The 22553-nt window shown below is 39.1% G+C and overlaps 1 long non-coding RNA gene across 1 annotated transcript in view; it reads right to left on the bottom strand.

Moving 5' to 3' along the window:
- LOC116821224 (uncharacterized) overlaps positions 1-22553 on the bottom strand; it is a 200571-nt gene that overhangs the window by 76507 nt on the left and 101511 nt on the right. Inside the window, exon 2 of the long non-coding RNA XR_004372858.2 lies at positions 21053-21101. This is a non-coding gene — a long non-coding RNA (uncharacterized LOC116821224). The remainder of the gene's footprint in view (positions 1-21052; positions 21102-22553) is intronic.

The following is a 22553-nucleotide window of genomic DNA, read 5'->3' as shown; positions in this document are numbered from 1 at the left end:
TATGCTGAAAAATATGAATGACAGCAGAATATTTTTTCAAGCAAAGAAGAGCTACGGGAGTAGCAATCACTGGTTCGTCCTCCCTTTGCTGGCCTGAGCTGATGGGCCCACTCTCCCTCCTCTCAGAACCCTAAGAGGAGGAGAAAAGCGGCAGACACCCATCCCTGCTTGCCTTGCTTTGTTGCTGCGGAAGGGGACATGGTAAGGATCCTGGCTGGGTCTGTTCGCTCTCGCTAGATTTAGTGAGATGAAGATTACTCTGCTGACCAGTCCTGTTCCCTTTCCTGAACACTGGTAAAGAACAGGACTTGATCCAACTCCATGAGAGGGTGATCTCCCACTCTCCTGACTTCAAGGGGTGGGGAGACAGAAAATCCAACAAACTTCTCCACCTATTGAACTCTTGGGTCCCTCTGCTGTTTGCCTGTAGAGAAACTGGAATACAAGGGCATCGAATGATAATGGAGCACAAGGCCATTCGGTTGTCCCCAACCAGAAGATAGGCCCATGGAAATGCTGGAGTGGGAGACACTAAAACCTTTATAAGTTCAGTTATTTGGGTGACATTTGGATCCTAGACCATGAATATCAGCCTGTTTGCTCATCACTACTATCAACACTTCCCCCCTCATCATCATCAAAGAAAGTTTCAGGTCGCAAACTGAGCATGGGCTTGGGAAAAGAAAAACCATCACTCCTGTTGAAATATTGCAGTTATGTGCTTTGCTCCTCCCCTGAAGCATCTGCTACTCGCAGAAAGTGCATACCTGGCTAGATAGGCCATTGGTCTGTTCGAAGCTAGATTACTAGCAATTCTTATGTACTTACATTACGTTCTCCTATTGCTGTAAGAAATAAACAATCTGATAGAGAGAAGGACAAGGGTTTCCAATAAATAGACCCTGGCAAAGATTTATATACATCCATATGTGCTGTATCCACTTATCTCTGTGTGTGGTTTTTATTTCATCTCAGGGGTTCCTTCCAACATGCCATTATAGCACCAGCAAATAAGTATTTCTAGTAGACAGACTATATAGCAACATTGACAAAGAACATGGCACTACTCCAAGTACAGTGACACCAACCAGACCCAATGTCATAGCCATCATCTCTCTAAACAAAAACAACTGGATAGAACTCCCTGCAGATTCCCGAAATGCTGCCTGTTAATCTACTCAGGGCATCACTGCTGAGCAACAAAACCCTCCCTCTCTCCCACAGCATTTTTCCTCTGCAGCAATGCCAACCTGTCTTCTTATCCACATAAATAAAGATTCCAGAGGCTGTATTTTATTCTTGGATGCACAGAAGTGGTTCCCATTGATTGTTGTGGCATGTTTCTGTTCATGTCCTCTTCATTTCCAAGGAGCAATGAGAAAGCCTCAAGAGTAACCTCTGAAGCAGGAGCATAGAATATCAGGGCTGGAAGGGGCCTCAGGAGGTCATCTAGTCCAGCCCCCTGCTCAAAGCAGGACCAATCCAACTAAATTATCCCAGCCAGGGCTTTGTCAAGTCTGACCTTAAAAACCTCTAAGGAAGGAGATTCCACCACCTCCCTAGGTAACCCATTCCAGTGATTGAAGGATTCGTTTGACAGACTTTTACAGTAAGAGAAATATAAAGACCTGGCATTAAATATTTACTTTGCCTCCTGAGAGCCACCTATAAACACAGATGGGCAAAGCTTTCCACAAGGTATTATGTAACTTTTCTGGTACTGTAGAAGGCTGCCGGGACTGGATCCTTCTATCTCACGTCATTGGCTATGACTGGATTCTGCCAGCACATACTGTATTTACTCAGGGTCTCTCCTTATCCCCTCTTCCTTGGTTACTTTGAACCCCTCCCAACTCTTCTTTGTTGCTTGCAGCAGTTCAGATTCTTTTGGATTTTTAGTGCCACTTTGCTTTCACATCTCCTATTCTACTGCCTCTTCATGCTTCACTAGTTCCACAATGTGCCCCTTGGCTATTGCTGTGTTCTCTCATCAGTTGCCTTCACGATTCAGTTATGATTGATTATTTACCATGTATCAGACACTGTACGATTATTATTAAGCACTAACCATGTGTTCAGTTCTATACAAAACAGGGCAAGCTTCTGCAGAGTTTACCCTGACACCAATCTACAAGGTAATATTAAAAGGCTTTGTAAAGGTGTGTAATAATAATTACCTCAAATATCTGAGAGTGGTATTGATGATGCACAGTGGTTTGGAAAGATGCTGATAAATATTATAATGGAAATCCAGGTATCAATTTAGATAAGTCATCTTTAAATCACTTATGATCACTATTTGTTGGTCCACTAAATGGTGAACTTCAAATGATACTACAGCAAAATCTCCATATTGGAAGGATTTAATATCAAGCTAAAGTTTAATACACAAGAAAGTTTCACCTATACAACCTGAATTGGCTTTTAAACTGGTTTTGTTAAATTGGAGAACAAGACTCTGTGGACACTCTTATTTTAATATCAGAATAGTTTATAATAGTTTTGTTAAACCTGTTCTAATCACCTTAAGTTAAACCAAAATAAGACACTCAAACTAAAATTAGAGTTTTCACACAGAAGTTTGCACAACATTAACTATATTGATTTAAATTCACATCTTAGGTTATACCTGTGCAACTTTCCATGCAGACAAACCTAAATCTCCCTTGTTAGAAGTGTAACTTCAGAATGTAAATATTCTTTATTGCCTGTAGAAAGCATCACAATGATAGTTTCTAACCTAATCCTGAAAAGTCCTACTGATCAGCCAGAGTGAAGGACAAATACATCAGCACAAGTGATTTTGAGAAGAAAGATTAGAGCCAAACAATCACTCTCCAGAGTGATGTGGGAAACTGAACTCTATGCATTATTTACACAGACAATATTCAGGCAAGTAAAATATTGACTTTCGACAGTTCATAAAAAACAATATAGCTTGTGTCCTAGGGCAGCTGTTTAATCTGCAATTGGTACCGGAGTATGACATCAGATATAATTATATTTCCCATATAAATCCCAGAAAGTTTTTTCCCCCATAGTTGACATTAATCACCTAACTGCTATAGTTAGGTGATCAGATTTCTGAACTCAACAGCATCAACAGAATTCTGTATAGGTATTAATGACTTGTATTCACGTAGCACTCACAAAGGTGATAGGCACTGTCTACTCAAATACTGAGCAACATTGTGCACAACAGATTAGAATCTCAGACATTCAATATATGAAGTGTGGAGGAGAGGAATGCAATAAATATATGTACAATCTTTATTTACACTGACATTCTTATGTAATGTGGAGGAAGATTGCTGGCCAATGACACCCATTTATTGTGTTTATTGTTCATTTTGATGTGACTTCATGGTGCTTTGCAGTATGAGAGTAAGAAGTATTTTTATTTACTTTAATTTTAGCCACTCTTCCTCTAAATTTAAGCCATGTAGAGGTTAACTACCTCTACTAGAGGAAAACCCTGAATGTATTGGGCCAGATTCTGGGCCCTTGCTGATCTGTATATTATTGACTTCTTATAATGGTTTTCTATTCTCAGCAACAAACACTTCTCTTTTCTGTTGCGAGTTCTTTATAATAAAGCAAAAACAGCAATTCATTAAAATGAATATTTGAGTAGATATATGTGCAAAAAGAACAGACTGATGCTTTCCATAGGACCTCTTGAAAAAAAAAATCGTGTCTACTGAACCAAATTACTCTCTTGATATTTTCATTTAAACAAAACATTTTGGATAGTTTGGATTGAAGTCCGTTGGATTTGTTCTGCTCCATGAGCTTTCATTTTCTCTTCCTTTTCTTGTACTCCTCATTCTTTTGGAGTGTCAGGGGCTGCAATTTGTTTCAGTGCAGCCAAAAATGTGGTTTTGCTTTGTATACTTAGCGTTGGTTTCTATGTAAGATACACACTGGGCAGATCCCAAGTAAAGGTCTCTTCCAGCAGAAGGTCAGACATTTGGTGCCTTTTCCATATGTTCTGAAAAGTGTTGCTGGCTGTTCTGTGTGTTGAAAAGGAGCTTTGAGAAAGATGCATTGAGTCCTGGTTGCACATCTGGAAATGTTGATGGGCAGTTGAGATTTTAAGGCAGTGTGTTCATTCTCCTCCACAGCAAAGATTCAACATACCTTGAAGGCAAAAAGCAGCAATCTCCAAATGCTCATGACATTCCAGTGGGATTTTGAAATAAAAAAAAGAGAATGGATTTTTTTAAAAAAAAGTAACTGTCAATCCCCAGCATCGTACTGCCACTGTCTAAGCATTCACATTCCTACCACAATATGACACAAATTTGCTTTTTGTATTGATTAAAAATTGTCAGTGTGAACTATACCTTGCAGCTACATATGCAAACAAACAAACGAAAAACAAAAAACACAGAAGCAAACACCACATGAAGCAAGAAGAAAGCTGCATGCTTCTTTATGAATGTATAGGCAAATAGATAAAGTGGAGCAAATATAAATAGTCGTTACACCATTAAAACGTTCTAATTATAAGGAAGGTGAAGCACTGGAATAGACTTCCAAGGGAGGTTGTGGAATCCCCATCATTGGAGGTGTTTAAGAACAGGTTAGACAAACACCTGCCAGGGATGGTCTAAGGGTCCTGCCTCAGCACAGGGGACTGAACTTGATGAAGTCTCGAGGTCTCTGCCAACCCTAAATTTCTATGATTAACTAAAATCAGGAAAATGTAGTGCTTTTTAAGGATGGAAATATCTGAGTTGACCAGATTCCTTTATTCACAGGAGAATATGTTTTCTGTCCATAGCTCCTACAAAAAGTCTTTTCATTTTAAGAAAACGTACATTTATCCACTCGTCTGGAATAAAGAGAAAAGACATATGGTGAGCATTTTTCTACCATCACTCAAACTAGTTCATCAGTCAAATCTCTCCAATGTAAATACTGTCCAAAAGAGCAAGGTTATTTTGACTTTTAATATGAATCTATGTTAAATAGCTACATTCTCAACTCTGGAAAAATCATCTGTGAGGAGCTTCTGTCTAATTTTAAGATAGGTCAGAGAATGGAGGCCAGCATTTTAAGAAGTAACTAGTAATTTTGGGCGCTTCAGTGGTTTGAGTTTTCCCACTTGAAATGCGTGAAAGAGACCTGATTTTCAGAAAGCATCAAAGACCCAGTCCTTCGGAAATCAAGCTCCTTTAAAGTTATCTCAGATTGGGCAACTAGAAATTGAGGCACCAAAAAGTGAATCACTCTTTAAAAATCTTGGTCCAAGACTGCCCAGTATGAAACTATATCTTCACAAAACGTTCTTTATGACAGTGATCCTGGCATGGTTCCCCAGGACTAAAGAACCAAATGAGCTAAGGAAAACAATGGGGGCCTTTTAGTTTGACTTGGACACCCAAGTGGTTTTCCTGACAAAATTGCATCTTGAGCTGTATCGTACTTGCAGCTAATCTGTCTGTTTTCCTGTGGTCAAAGGACTTTGCAGCCAACATAAAGTGAAAGCTTTACAGGAACTTGTATCCCTACATTCGGATGAACGCATTGTAACAGTATAGCCTTTTGGAGTGCCTTGAGTGTAGTGCCAAGGGAATTACATGTTTGTTTTAAGTCTTATATGCTCCTTTATCTTGCTGCTTCAATTTGTATCCATTAATAGGCACTGCGTTATAAAGTCAACTCCCATTACTTATATGATATCTGGAGTTATTGGCCCTAATCCTGAGTTCTGAGGTCAATGGAAATTTTATCAGAGCCAGGCCTGCAGGACTGGGCTGATTGTTGGTGAGATACCACATTATGGGGCAAATTTTCCGAAAGAGGCCAGTTTCTAGATGTAATTTATTTTCACTAGAAATTCATCTGCAGACACAAATCCTAATAGTTGTAGCTTTACCTAACTTGTTGCAGATGTAAATTAAATAGAGCCAAATTCTGACACCCTTATTCACATTGAGTACCACCTTAATGCTACACACAATCCCATTGATTTCAGTGGAATACTTCTGGAGTCCAGTGCTACTTAGAGCAAATAAGAATCTGACCCATTAATTAAAAAGAGGTGACTACTCTGGTTTGTGCACATAGTTTATTATGTGGATACAAGTTTTGTAAGGTGTGATATGTTCTGGCAACTAGAGGCCTCAGTCGGCATCTGGTATATCCCTGTATCTTTACTCAGTATAGTACTTTGTTCCCCTACCAAATGCCTTGTTTTCTGGCAATGTTCTTGTGTTCTCTCTCTCTCTTCCTCCTCTGCCCTTCCTTCCCCACTTTTAATAAAATAAAAATTATAAATTAAAGAATAAGTTTAAATTAAAGAATGCTGCAGCTCTGTGGTGAAATGATCACATTTGATGACCTATGTTTATGGAGTTAAAAAAAAATCTTAGCACGATGTAAATTATAATTTTGTGGTGAATACCTTAAGGAAGCCCTTATAGTAGGAATATCAGGTAGCTATTTTTCCAGAATGCTGTACCAAGAAATCCTATTTACTTACTATCTCAAACCTCCACTGAAAACTCTTAAACAGATAATCACTGAATATTACATTGTTGCTGTCTTTTCAGGACCAGATTGTGAACCTGATCTGGTGAGCAACTTCTCTCAAATCAAAGCTCGAAGTGCAAGGGGCCATTCACCAATAGGAGAAATGGCTCATAATCTGGTCTTTATATTCACTACAGTTAGGTTATGTTAACTATTCTGTGTTTTGGTATTCAGATAATACCACATATGCTGATTTATATATATTCCTTTAACATGGCTACTTTAGGTATGTTTTTTAACTTTTTGTGGTTCTAAGACCAAGGCTTATTTTTTCTGGTGATTAAAATCACTAGCCTGTAAAGGATTAAAATACTTGAATAGGCTTAACTAGAACCATGTTTAATCTACTGGTCTTTCAATATGCACTGGGTTCCAAGAGGCAGGACGAGTTCAGCAACCAAGAGATCCCAGTCCAAGCATGCTGAGGGGCTCTTTCCCAGGTATAACATAACTGGGACATCTCCTGTTAGTTTCTCAGTGCCAGGCATTGGATAATGTAGTCATAATGTGAGAGTCTGGGCTGAATTAAAACTAATCAGTTTCCAAGGCCTGTTCAGATTCTTCCATTAGATTTCCTAAAGGTCAAGTGCCTCTAGACTAAGGTCAACTTAGTTGCTTGCCACTCTGATACAGAAGCTCCCAACGACATCACGCAAGGAGAAAAAAAAAGTCAAGTGGTCGGGTAAATTCTTGAGAGTTTGACAGATTTTCAAATAAGTGTTCAGGAATTTCCTTATCATGAAGGACCCGAACATTTCACTCATCTGACGTGGGTCTTACTTGCTCCATCACATCAACACCCACACCCAAATGTAAATAGACAGGAAATCCTCAATGAGGAACAGATGATTCATATCAATCACACTGAAGTAAGTATGTAATATGCTTGATTAGAGTATGCACAAACTGCATCTGTGCTGACTCAGTGCTTGCTAACACATTCGGTTGAGGGATTGTTCTCTCAGTTTTACTTGGCACATCTCACATTGACAACAATGGCTGTTTCACTTGAGTAACGGCTGCAGGATCAGGCCCTTCACCGGTAAAACTAATTTGAAGCAATTAAAAACAAAACAAGGACTTGATCTACTTTTTAAAGCCCCTAAATGACAGAACATTGAGAATTAAGGTGGACACCATCATCAGCTGCAGTTTATGATGATGAAAGCATCGGGGGCTTGTAGTCAGAGCTCTCTACCTTTCGTACTATACACAAAAATACAACTATTATTAGTATGTCCATTGCGCCCCCACCTAGACAGGGGCTCCCTTGTCACCATACAAGAAGATAGCAAGAGAGAGTCCCTGCTCCAAAGAACCTGTAAACTAAACAGAAAAGACATCATCATCACATCCATTTTATAAATGGGGAACGGAGACAGAGTGATTAAATGACTTGCACAAAACTGTCAACTCTTCCTGTGTGTTTGTACAGCACCTAGTACAATGGGTCCAATAACAGTTACAGACTCTAGGCCCCACAGTAAAACAAATAAGGTCACACAGAATGTCAGTGTGCTCCTGAGCCCGCACTCAGTGCCTTAAGCATGGGACAAACTTTCCTCAATACGCTGTGTGTATACGCTTAGGGAATCCAATGTATGAGAATGTTATCAAAGTTAATGTCAGGTCCTAATCCCAATTCAAACTGGATCAGGATCAGGTCCTAAGCATGGCAAATATTCCTGCGTCACCACTGCTTTATTTGGTACAGCGTGGTTAAGAACTAGGGAAGCAAATCTGAAATCATACTCAATACATTTCAAACAAACAAAAAAAGCGCAAAAGACACCACATTTCTTGATCCTGCTAGGACAATAGCTTTGTTGATTCACTTCACTATACTTGGGGTTGATGTTGTTCCCATTGAAGTCAATGGGAGTTTTGTCAACCTGAATGGCAGCAGGATTATGCCCATTCTGTATTTGTACTTTTCAGGAGAAATCCATTATGACTCATATAGAATATTATGCCTGGAGAATTCTTGCTGTTCTGTTTCTCAGTCTAACAGCATCATATATCCCTTTAGGTTTTATTTTAGCTTTTCCTTAGACACCCCATCCAAAGCCCACAGGCATTTGTTAAACTGAGAATGACAAAGCAGCAATACCTTGTAACAAAGATGAATCAGTGTATTTGTCAAGCTTGACTATTAACCACAGTACCTTTTCCAGCTGGAATAAAAACTTATAAAGACCCTTTCAGGGCAACAAATTAGTTTGTCAATGGATCTAAATAGTCATTAATGAAAATGCTTCATAAATGAATTAATGAAAAATTATTCTTGGGTTTAGTTATAAAAATACTTACTCTCAAGCCAAGATGTATTTGTTACTCAGTCTGCGTGCTTTGAAAGTAGATTGACTGTTTAGCCATTTTAGAAAACGGGCTGTAGAGACAGGAAACGTATCTGCTGCATGTTATTCTTGAAGTCTGACACTTGAAATGCTACATACAAAGCAATGATGGTCAAACACTATACTTTATTCCACTGCAGGAATCATGTAAGTTAATATGAAGAAGTCTGACTTGTAGCGATTGAATTTCTTGAGTCTTTCTATTTAGCTTAAACAAAGAGACGGTTAAGTGGGTGACTCGATTACAGTTTATAAGTACCTACATGAGGAACAAATATTTGATAATAGGCTCTTCAATCTAGCAGAGCAAGATATAACGTGATCCAATGGCTGGAAGTTGAAGCTAGACAAATTTAGACGGGAAATAAGGTATGTATTTTTAACAGTGAGGTTCATTAACTACTTGAACAATTTACCAAGGGTCATGGTGGAGTCTCCCTCACTGACAATTTTCAAATCAAGACCGCATGTTTTTCTAAAAGATCTGCTCTAGGAATTTTGGGGGAGTTCTATGGCCTGTGTTATATAAGGAGATCAGACAAGACGATCACAATGTGCCTTAGAATCTCTGACACTAAAAACTATGTCAAATACAGGATATGCTACATAGACTATATAATTTGATATGCTATTTAAATGGATGCTCCAGGAAAACTGACAAAGTGACTTGCTCAAACCAGACTTCTGGCAGGAGATATGTTTTTGGACCAAAACCAGGGCCCACCATTGCACACCCACGCAGAAGAGCAAGGTAGCATAAGGCACCCTTGCTGGTAGCAGAACGAGGGCAGGAGAGTGGGGGAAGCAGCCTCTGCAAAGCTGCCCCTCCTCCTCTAATACAGATAGGTGGAAGTTTGGCTCCAACCTGTTCCCAAAGCACCAGAAAGAACAGCTGCCCAGCACACCGGGGGACATACTCTGTGCTATGTGCAGGGCTGGCAAAGAGTGCATTTCCTCTCCCGTCTCCCTCATAAGATCAGGAGGGGCACTAAGAAGCAGATGTAACAGTCACAAACTGCTCAGAAAGCCACATTTAGCCCTTTGCTGACTCTGCAAAATTCACAGGTACAATAAAAGAGCTTGTGAATGATCTTTTTGTTCTCTATGAGCCAAATCCTAGTTCTGGGTTTGCATTACAGTAAGGAATATGGTAGCCACATATGGCCATGTGAAACTACTGTATACCAGGCCAGCTAGTTCTGAAGATAGCACGTTTCAGCCATGATAGCTCCCTGTTCCCACCAAGCTACTTCTTGCCTAATTAGCAGGACCTCACCTCGATCTTTACCAGTCCTATGGTGATCTCTCTCTTCTCTCTCTCTCTCTGAGAAGGGGAAGGCAGAATCCTTACAACCTTTGAGTTCTAATAAGCCCCATGTAGCTCCAGCAAGAGTGGAGTGAGGGAGCAGATTGCACTGTGAGCATTCTGTGTGCGCAAACTAGATGCCAAAAGCTCCACTTTTCCCCTCACAATTTTTACATTGCAATTACTCATTGTCTATACAAAAATCTGAAGTATATTGAACACTTAAAAGGTTGCGGCATTGTACATTACAATAAGCTGGGGATACTGCATGAGTGCTTGTGGGGTAGGATGGAGGGGAGGACTGATGGGCAGCCTACTTTGTTTTGAGGTTCTTGCAACATAATTTCAGCTTCACATGCTGCTTAGGATACAGGGTCCTGATCACAGAACACTTAACAGTCCTGAAAAATTCAACAATCTTTTAACAGGATGATGGTCTGGGAAAGATTTAAAATGAAGAAACTTGCTCTAGGAGACAGAGAATTCCAACCCACATATACACTGAATACAGTATTTCATTGTAAATCATGACTCATTAGCCACATTACCCTCTGTTACATAGATGGTTTCATGAAAGATTAGGAAAGGACTAAGGTGGAAAGTACACACATGGAAACATTTTTCAGTGTGCTCTTTTGCTTTTTTCAGTCTTTTTACTTCTAGTTCTATGCACAGTATTTCACTTTAATGCACATACACAAAAGGTTTTAAAACTGAAGCTGGGCAAAAATTGCCATATTATTCTGCAAAATGTTCAATTGAATCGTCAAAAGTTCTCTTGGACTGTATTCACACCTGTTGTCTTTGCTTCCTGTGAGTACTCTAAAGAAAGAGATTGAAATTCCCTCTCAATTTATATTCAAATTGTATAGTTAACCAACACTCCATTTAGAATTTTGCACTCAAATATGCAATTTGAAATATGTGCTGCTGGTTATTTAAGAAGTCATCCACTCAGGAAAAAGAAATACCATGCAATTTATTGAACAAACCAAACCAACGCAGCAAATTTTCAAATGTTAACAATTTACAAATGGTCTGTAGCCAATAAAATATTTAAGAACTGTGCAAAGAAATTTTAAATAAAGAATAAATTTGAGGATTTTGCAATTGGTTCATGAACAATTTTCAAGCAGAAAAAGGAGGTAAAATTAATCAAATTGCTGATTAAAAATTATTTGCCCAACTCTAGATAGGATCTTGTGCCTGGTCTAGAACCCATCCAGCTACATTCTTCTACTACACGCATTACTGCAGTGTCTGAATACCTTTCAAATGATTAAAGTGAGTATATATAGGGCATATTATATTTCTCTCCCTTTTCATTGTGTGTGGACTTTGATTTAATTGGTTATTTGTCTGATGTTTTATTGTGTTGGTTTTTTTTTCTTTCTCTCTCTGTTGATGCTGCTAGGTTGTGTGTGTTATTCTGGAGGGTTACTGAGTTAAAGCTGGTCAAAGTGATGAGTTTTAGGTTTCATTCTGAAAGTACTGAGTTTGTAGCTATTCCACATAGGTCCACAACCATGGAACAATTGTTAAGAAATCTTTGGGTCTTGAACACACGAAGTCTCACTCTTGCGGTTAACACTAACACTGCCATAGTTGTAGGAGACTATAACTGTTCCAGAAAGTCATGATCACATAGGATGAGGTGTTGTTTTAGATAGCTGATTGGGTCAATCTCCTTGAGGGCTCAGAAGAGGAACAAAGCTTAGAATTTTACTCTGTATTCTACATTAAGCTGTGAAAGAGTGGGACCTCAGTATAATATGCTCTTGGAAGTCTGTGTTGCGAATAAGCAAGCTACTGTATTTTGAACCAACTGGAGGAGCTTTTTAAAGTCAATAGTTTCATTCCTGTGAACATTCCATTACAATAATCAGGTCTGCAAGTCATGAGTACATAGACCACCATGATTAGGTCTAAATCCAATAAGTAGCATTACTTTCATTCTTTTCTGGATTCAGCTTCATCCAGCTGCTTGTCATCCAGATACTATTTTGACCAGGATCCTCAGGAGCTGGGAAATCATGCATATTGCTGATATCTTAGCCATGTTCACATCCCTTGTGAAAGTGATATAGAGCTGGGGATATCATCTGCACATTTCTGACATTTCTGTCCACATTGTATTAACATTTCTCCTAGAGGATTCATATTTATTAGCTATGCAGTGGTACAGGGAAAGGATGGACCCCTGTGGCAATTGTTCTGGAGGCCAAGGAGCAGATTCCCGTCCATACTCCTCTGAAAGGAATGACTGAAGTGATTTCAGCACTAGCCCATAACCTCATGGTCCACTAGAACAATGGAATAAGTGAGTTCATGCGCACGTGGAAGCTTTCTCCAAGGAAGTTTTCAGAAAAGCTTACTATTCTTCAGTAAACTTGGTCAGCAGACTATACTGAACTGATGATGGGGAGGAAGTCTTTTCATATATAAGTGCTGAATGCTATGGAAATGCCCGTAAACACACATTAGAATAAACTCACATCAGGACATGCATTCATATTGTACTGAGGAACATGCACTTCTTCAGTGCTTGGTGCATCTGGCCTTAAGATTCATACTTCTCAGTGTACTTGATGCAAGCATCCATCTGTTCCTTGACCATGTGCCTTGTTATGCTGTTCCTTTGCTAGATCATGCATAGAAGTGGAATGAAATATTACCTACTTCAGCCGTATGGTTTCACCATTCAGGCCAGTGAAGTAAGCGACCTTGTAGCTCTCTCGCATTGTTTCCTTAGTGGAGAGTGTTAGTGCCAATATGTTAACCATACTCAACCATTCTTCATTTCTGATTTCTCTCGTCTAAGCAGATAAGAATGACCTAAGGCCTCTTAGTGTGTTTTACATCAAAGGCTGATGAAGAGTTCTGACAGCCTGGATGTCAGTGCTGTAAATAAGCCATTAATCACACTGCCATTCCATGGAACAAACTTTTCCCAGAGGGTATGAACTTTCTTCAGGTCACTAATATAAACCATATCTTCTCTAATCCAGTGGGGCAGTCGTTATGTCAGTGCTCTCAAGGTGGGCTAGCTCCATGTCAGGCTGATACTCCATTACTTTCATTTTAATGCATAGGTCATTGTTACGGTTCCATTGGATTATAAATGGTCAATTAACAGATAAGTAGTTGCAATGAATTAAATAAATGAAGGCAGAGCTCAGTGGAATTTCCACCAAGGGATAGCTGGTTCATTGTCCTGTTAAAACTTTTGCCTCACCATCACATATTGAATAACGATCCAAGATAAGGGCTATAGGAAAAACAAGAGCTTAAATGATCTGACAGTTGACCAAAATAATGTGGTTGCAGCAGAGGCTTCTTAACCTAAAGTAGAATGCAGTGACTATAGAAAAAAACAATGTATCTAATATTAAAATAGAAATTGGTTTTAAAATAAACCCTAGTCATCCACCCTGCCATCAATATTCTTTGTATCACTACACAGTAAAAGTCTATAATATACTCTTACACATAACCATCAACAGACAGAAATGATCATATGTGCTTACAATAAAATATTAGTATGATTCAGGGGCATGGCTAAAAACAAAGGTTAGTTCCATCTACATTTCAAGGCCAAAATGTTTCAACCATGTTGAAATCTAGTCTCCTAATTTGTCTGTGGGGTTTGTTTTTGCAGTGTAGAGGGCCTCATTCTGCTACCAGTTAAAATATATGTCTGCTCAATAATCTGCTGCACCCAATGGAAACTAGGCATAGGAAATATGGGGGCACTGCAATCCTGGAAGCTGTAGGGCCCTGGTTTGAGTCCAGGCATAGTTTAGAGCAGCCCTGAATTGCGAGGTCTCAAGACTGTTCTTAACTCTGCTTTGGCTACAGTGGCTCTAAGGGGACATTCACCGGCAGGGGACTGCTGAACACCACATGCTTTGGCCATACACCCCACAGCAATACAATCTCGACACTACGGGATGGAAGACGAGTGGCACAGGGCTGGCTAAAAATAGCTTTTGTCACCTGGAAATCCCCAGCTTGCTGTTTAAGACGATGTGAGTTCCTTATGTACTCTGTATAAAGAGCTACATTTTGAAGCTATGTTTACCAAAAAAACCAACATCAAAATCTGTGTTCAAGCCACAGTGAAAGAGGAGAGTGGTAAAGGTCGGCCTTAGACAATTCTAAGTAACACATTTCTCTACCTTTCTGGGAACTGCTGGGTCCCCACCACTGCGGGGACCTTAATCAATTTAACAGACTGTGCCTACTTTAGAAATAAAATATCATCATCCCACACTCCAACTTCTTTAACTACTTTAAAGTCAGATGTTTTTGCTAACTCAGGTGGCACTGAACTAAATGTGGACAAACACTGATTGACTATCTACTGTTTGAGCACAAGCTCTTTACCTAGCACATCATCTCACCCACCTATTCAGAGTTGGATGCCAGGCCTCACAAGCTTGAGAACCCATCTACACTACAAATAATGAAGCTACTAAAACCTCAAGGGGCCCTGTTGTCCTTTTCCTGGTTAAAATGAGGTTAAAACACTTGGACTGCTTTGAACACCTCCCCACAAAAGCTTTGACCCACCAGCAGTCACCTCAAATATATATTTTAAACAACGGGATACTATATGCTACTGTAGAGGCCCGAGTCTCTTGTCTGACAAAACCACCAAGACCAGAAAATGTTATTTCGGTTTTGTCATATAGCTCCCTGCAAAGAAAAAATGTGTTTAACAACATACCAGTAAATAATTATAGATTCTCTCCATTAAATCAACAAAAATTCTAGAGTGCAAAATTTACCATTAAAAAGTTTCTATCACAGTCATGTGGGGGCGGGGGGAGAGAATGTACATCTACGTCATCTAAAGCCCCATCTTCACTACAACCGTAACTGGGTAATGGGACCCCATTCCAACAGCATTTACAATTGGATTCATGACATAGGGCTCCCCTGGGAGGAGATAACCAGGAGGCAAACATAGTTTAAGACAATAAGAGCTGTGCTAACCTTTTCTAGGTTGTAAGTCATGGTTTCAAACATTGCTGTTTCATACAGCATATATTTCACTTTGCAATCACAACAATTTTGTTTAAAATGCTCTAGTTTCAGGGATTTATATTCCAACCATAGAATGGTGTTCTGAGCTGGAACTTGACCCATGGGCCTCAATTCCACCTGGGAAGCAATTCTTCTATTTTTAACATTTTAGAAACATCACTTCTGACCTTTTAAAATAATGAGTGTAAACAGCAGCTGGTTTAAGATGCTGGGCTAAGTCTGTTTATATAAAAGTCTGATTAAAAAAAAAACAACCTGTTTTGGAAGAGATTAGTCTATAATACAGTCAAAGATTTTTATATTCTGGAAACAAATTTAATCTAATCAAGAAGTGAGATTTTAGAACTGAATTTATAATCAAACAAAGCTGACAGTTTTTAACACATGGAGTTAATGCCATACATGGCAGCCAGGACCACTGAGAGTATCAGAGCTCCACTCTGTCAGGTCCATATATTTTGGTATAAGGAAGGATTTGACTGACGGACAGACATGAGCTGGGCAAATGAGGATACTCGTCAGATTTCACAAGAACAGCAGCGTTGGACAGACCTTAGTCCTGTCTTTGAACCATAGTGAGACTTAATGAGGTTTAATGGGAGCTGGGATACCTAAGGTCACAGACCAGCTAAAATAAAGAGATCTCAGAGGTGGGTCTGAAGAGGTGACTCTGTAGCAGAGACTATTCACATACCATCTCAGCCAGACCCTTGGCTTTCTCCTTCTCCAAGCCCCTCCTCAGAGGCTTCCAGCACAATTCTGTTCCTGTTACTCCCTGAGTACGCTGTTAGAATCTTTCTTCTTCCTTAACATTTCATAGGCCTCCAAAAACCCCCACGCCTCTGCACCCTGTCACCACCTTTCCAGAAAAGATTTCAATTCACCTCCTTACACCCCCTTCCCTTTCAAGGCATATCCCAGGGTCCAGCCTACATGCATATACTTGTACAGGGCTACTACAGAATTCAGCGTAAACCCTGGAAGAGCCTCTAAAAGGAAAATCTGGCCCCTTTTTATATTACAGTGTGTTAGAGGTAATAATGTTATTCATCATTCCACCCCTCCAAATAGAAACTTAAGTAGCTTAACATGGATTCTATCCTTAAAATCCAAATCCATTTTCCTTGTGTAATGCAGATGCTTCCTTGGTGGTCATGGGCAGCAGGGATCAAATCTGGGCCATCTTGAGCTCATGTACGCACCTCAACTGCCTGAGCTCTACTAACCAAGGCTGTAGCAGGCTTATCAATTTCTAGCTGGCCTAGCCACCACTAGAGAGGGATAGAGTGCCACACAGAGCAGACATGGGTTACACTTTTACCCACACAACTGTGCATTTATTTTAAAAATCCCATTTCATTTTTTTGAAGTATGCATCAGGTACATTTATTCAGGGCCGCCCAGAGGATTCAGGGGGCCTGGGGTCTTTGGTGGTGGGGGGCCTCCGCTCTGGCGGTAATTTGGAAGCGGGTCCTGCTTCGGCGGTAATTTGGCGGCAAGGGGTCCTTCTGCCCCAGGGCGGAAGGACCCCTCACTGCCAAAGACCCAGAGTGGAAGAAGCTCCGGGGCCCTGGGCCCCGCAAGAGTTTATTGGGGCCCCCAAAGCGAGTGAAGGACCCCACTCCAGGGGCCCCAAAAAACTCTTGTGGGGGCCCCTGTGGGGCCCAGGGCCTGGGGCAAATTGCCCCACTTGTGCCCCCGGGCGGCCTTGCATTTATTTCTGGAACTTCTTTTCCTGTTGGCCATTGCATTATTGTAACACATCAAGGAAAAAGTCTAGTGGGAATCAAGAATCCTGTAGATTGACAAGAGGAGCAAGTTTTATTAAAAGCAAACTGTAAACTTTTGTACTTTAAAGAAACCATTTGATTTAGCAGGTCAAACACAAGGTGTCAGCAGACAAGTTGGAAGGCTTTTGGGACTGCTTAGTGGCCTCAAAAGTTATTTCTTGTTTTATTACTTGATTTCTTTGAGGTGTTCATACCAAATATGTTGACATAGCTTCTAATTTTTCCCCAGGCTTATTGTGCAAGTTTAGTACGAACATTACAAATAGCCAGTGTTTTCAGTGATTTTGCAGAAACCTCAATAACCTTATAGAAAAGGTGACCTTAGAAATAACCTTTAATTTATTGTCTGTGGATGGATCATAAAAATGTATTTGGCGCCAAATCCTGCCGCAAGCTGATGCACATTTTTTTTAAATCAAGATAAAATGTGTGGTTTTTAAAAAAAACATTCTTGTCCTTCAAAAAAATAAGCTTTTTCAATAGAAAGAGAGCTCAGAACCAGAACTTCAGATCAGCATATTCATTAATTTTGGGTAGGGGGAAATGGTAATTGTTTATATAGATTTAAACAGGACATAAAAGACTCCAGGCATAATTACCATATATGAAAAATACAACCACTCCACTCCAACAAAAATAAAAGTACAAAACAAGCCCAGAAAAGAAAGAAAACCTACTCCATCCACAAATCACAGCTCTCAAGGCACAAATCTGCACCTTCAGCATATCCCTTCCTTCTCAAAATCTAAGAAAAAAACGGTGGGCTTTGATGCAAGCCCTGAAGATTAACAGATCTGGGTTATTTCAGACCAAGGATGTATGGAGTACATCCAAATCTAGATCTTGCAGTTGGCTTCTGTCTTTAAGATAGAGCATTTCCTTAACCTGAGCCTTCTATGCAAACTCAATCTCAAATGATACAGGTATATCTTATTAAATGAAAGCCTCATTTCTGTCCAAACCAAATAAAGATGGTAGTCCTCACTGAAGACATCTATAAATTCACTCCCGGTTTCCCCTTTCAAACTACAGCCATGTTTTGCACTTGCTGTGTATTGAAGAGTTTGGTTAGGATTTTTTTTAAAAAGATGAGAAAAGTGCATTTTTTCTATCCTGGGTGAAGTGAAAAATCAGATGAAGTGATTCTGAGGAGAATTTAACTCTAAAAATTAAATGTCCTCTCTTTTCTTGGTTTAAGCAGACTTTTCATATTATTGCTGACCTTTCTAAGGAAGTCTCATACCTTCAGGGAGAACACAAGCATAGAAAATTTTAGCCAAAAAAGTGTATGTTTCAACACAACATAAATATATCTATAAATGAAACTTAAGCAGAGAGGGTGCTAGGAGCCACCTGCTAGAACTACTTCTGCTCTTGACAGTTACATAGAAACAGCATATTTTCAGCTTTTCCATACTCATTCATTAGTATTTAAAAAAACTGCAAGTTACTTTTATAATAGCTGCCCACTTATATTTAATGTTAAACTAATACCACAGTATTTGTCAGTGTTTTCACAATATTTCTGAAGAGCTCTGTATAGCTCAAAAGCTTGTACCTTCCACCAACAGAAGTTGGTTTAGTAAAAGATATTACCTCACCTGCCTTGTGTCTCTAATATTTCACATTGTTTAGGGGAATTACTGCTGCAGAGAGAAAGCTTATTTCATTAATCTTCATCCACTTTTGGAAAAATGATTACATTTCAGATTTCTATTTAAATTTTGTTCTTAAATGTTAAAACCAAAAAATAAATTATTACTTCCCCTAGCAGTGGTGAAAATGTTCTCTCTGGGTCAGATGCAGGCCATAAAATTCCATAATTTGGCCTACAGACGCTTATCTGTCATTAAAAGATGCAATGAATGGAGACTACTGATCCTAGTATGCATTGCAACTAGGCTGCTGAGATGAAGGTGGGGTACTAATGCTGTGACCTATTACTTCCTTGGGCCACATGTCTATATTTAAGATGTGAATGCCTTTAATCCATTCCATTTTATTCAGGTTAGATTTGCTCCTTGGGGCTCCTGGCCAATGTAATCTTCAAAGAGGGCACTATGACCCTATGTATGTGAAATAATTTCAAGAGATGTAATGCACTCTCTACAAAATAATAGTGTACTGTAGAAATCTTAATGCGTGTAAAAAAGTATTGTTTACTTTATTTGGACTGCACTGGTATTATTGTTTTAATTCCATGTTGCATTAAGGATAAAAACCTGCAGTTAGGCTTCAGAACAAAGTTCAGCTGCATCAGGTCATACAAATCACCTCTAATGTGCTTTCTGTTAAAAGCATTACTGCTTATTATTTATTTGTTAAAAGTCAACTGCATCACAGGGTGGTACAAGGCACAAAATACAAATTCAATGCCCCTAGGAGATTGCAATCTAAACAGGAGAGAGTATACATATGCTTTTGTGCAATAGATTTATACACACAGACATGAAGCCTGGGATAACCAAAGTCTAAACTCATAATATAATCCTTCAGGCTGGATGTTTTGGTACGCAACATACATGTTTAATAGAAAACTACTAGACATAACCACAGTTTATACTTCAAAATGAAACATGACATTTATTGCATTAATACTGCCTTACCTCAAAACTGCCCTCTAGGGATAATAAAAATATCACAGCTGGGGATGGGGATATATGGGATGGGATTTTCAAAAGCACCTAAGTGGTTTAGGACCATAAATGCCACTAAGTCAATGGGTCTTGTGCTCTTAATTCACTTAGGCATTTTTGACAATCCTACCCATGGTTATTGTCATGATAGAAAAAACGCTTCCTTTTTAACATAAAGCACTGTATGTATTGATGTAGACTACAATGTTTAGAGATGCATTAAGGGAGCTTGGTGCACAACGTCACATAGAAAACAGATGCAAATATTTCAGTACAAAAATGTGCCAAGCACAAAATGCACTACACAGTGTAAAATGCAGCATCACAGTACTATTTTTGTTCTTCCAGATATGACTAAGTTTGTTTTTATTTTAAGCAGTAGTATTTTGCTTTCTAGATTTTTTGGGGGTGGTGGTTTCTGGCACAATATGATCAGCACTCGCTCTATTCCCATTTCTGAGTAATTAATTAGCTGCACCCACTGTCTCATATGTTTATAGTTTCCTACCCTATACTGAGTGAAAAATGGATATACAAAGCCATAGGCTTGACCTCAACTGACCTAACATTTGATTGCCTACATCCCAGTTCATGGGTGAGAGCCTGCATTGACTTCCATGGTCCTCAGCACAGCTTGTAATTGATTTTCATTTGACCTGCAGTGTTTAATTTTGTTCACTAAGGAGCTCCTAGATCATCTTTGTTATCTAGTAAGATCAGTGCACCATATGCACACATAGATCCACAGGGGGTCTCAGACAGCTGTAGCTTTAGTGAGGGACCACCAAGCGCCATCTCAGAGGCTGTCCATTTTGAAAGCAGTTTTCAAAGGATTTCCTGAAACTCTGAGCTTTATTTTGGAATCAAAAGTTTAATGTCAAGCTGCTTGTTTATTTAAAAAAAAATTACTTAATTCTAATTAACAGGAAATACGTCTTTAGCCTTTTGTTTGACAAGTATTTATAAAAACTACTTCTCTTCTATTTTCAAAACAGAATGTAGCATGACAGTAGAGCAGACTTCAGAGTGGTATTTTCAATGTATATACTTAAATAGTGCCACAAATATCATAAAAGCTGGAATATAAAAACCTAATTTAGTAAGGAATCTAGAATAACTGATATCTTAGTAAGTCACATTGTGGGTTTCCTTCTATGTTTTGGGGATCTAATCTCTCAATGCATACTTTGGAATTCATTTTTACTAATGGTTGTTGTGCCCATTGTCAACGATAAATTATATTGAAGTGAAATGGTTTTAGCCAATCAGAACAAAGAAGTTTATGTTTACTGACTCACAAATACATGCTCATTTCTGTAACTATACACAACGCAAGTCTCTGCACTCTGATTCATTGCTGTCATCATAACTCACCCTAATGACCTGAGCAACAAACGTGGCCCATCTCCGCTTTAGCTTCATCCTGCCAACAGAAGAAGAAACACTGGTGTTTCTAAACAACCATTTCAAGACCAGTTGTATCTCCCCCACACAAAAATGTAGTTGTTATTAAACAGTTCAGAGCATCACTACCATCTACTTGAGAGTGCTTCCTGTTAGCTGATTAATAATTATACAGTAACCTCAGTAACTCATCCTCTGGCCTCTGCTTTTGTTGGGCCTGGTAATTGGCTTGTTACCCTATAAACAGGAAGCTTACTCAATTATCTAAATAAACTCTAGTGTATATAATTCACTACTAGGTTAATGAATAGGAAGGTGGCCAATAGTAGAAAGTATTACATGCAAGAGAACAGATTTTATGAGAGCCAAAACATGTTGGTGGTATTATGATCTTCAGTAATGTCTGAAACTAGTTTAAGGGAAAACACCTGCCAAAATGAAAAACTACATTTAGATTTTTCTTGCAAATACACACGGAGACTCAGCCCTCACATAGCTCAGTAGAGGGATCATCATTCAATACATTTGCAATTAAGTATTGTGTCATCTCTTGTTCTCTCAACAGCCACTTTTACAAAATAATCTGCTGAAAAATTCCTGTCAAATTGTCAACCTTTTGTCCCTCTTCCAAACCTCCCTGGAGTCTCTAGTTTTAGGTTTGGTTATCAAGACTGAAATTGTTCAAATAAGCAATGTTATTTTAGTTCTCAAAATGAGTTTTATTTTATCCAGACACTGATGATCATACCACTATCTTCATTTAGAGCAACGTTCTGTAGAGTACCTAGCCTTTAGGTCATTTTTACTTCAATTCACCACTCTCTTTTTTAAAATGACTGTGCTTGACATAAAACATTAGTTGGCTTCAAAACTGTGACTTCCCTGTCTTTGGCAAACTGTCCACTCACTTATTCCATGCTTTTCTAATGGAACTTCTGGAACCACTTAAAGTCCATTAAGATACTACCAGCTTCAAGTAAAAATGATACTTGAGTGCATTAATGCAGTTGGGAAGACTGAAGAATGTCTATTTCATAAGAAACTAAGTATGTCCTAAGCTAGTAGCTACACCCTTCAAACAAGGCTGTTTTTAAGATTATCCACAAGAAAGTGTTGTTTGTTTAAATCGATGCTTTGTAAATTTTACCTAGATTTTAACATTTTTTCCCTGTTATCTTGTTTTACAAAGCAAAAAAGTTACTTTCATGTACTTTCATGAGTAAGATGCATTTATTGGATAAGGTTAGTTACCATACACACTATTTCTAATATAGTGTATATATTGTAACAAATTGCCAGCACTATTTTGATGGGTCTCACGCTTTCTCTTCTTTGGGGAAGGTTCAGGGCACCATTTCTTGCCCCTGCAGTGGAATGTTAACTGCCCTCCTAGTGTCCTAGAGGAAGGGAGGGGAGAGGGAGGGACCTGGGCCCACCCTCTACTCCAGGTCTCAGCCCAGGGGCCCTGAGG

This window comes from Chelonoidis abingdonii, chromosome 5 (genome assembly GCF_003597395.2).
Source record: "Chelonoidis abingdonii isolate Lonesome George chromosome 5, CheloAbing_2.0, whole genome shotgun sequence".
In the NCBI taxonomy this organism is placed as follows: Eukaryota; Metazoa; Chordata; order Testudines; family Testudinidae; genus Chelonoidis; species Chelonoidis abingdonii.
This window is presented reverse-complemented; position numbering and strand designations above follow the sequence as displayed.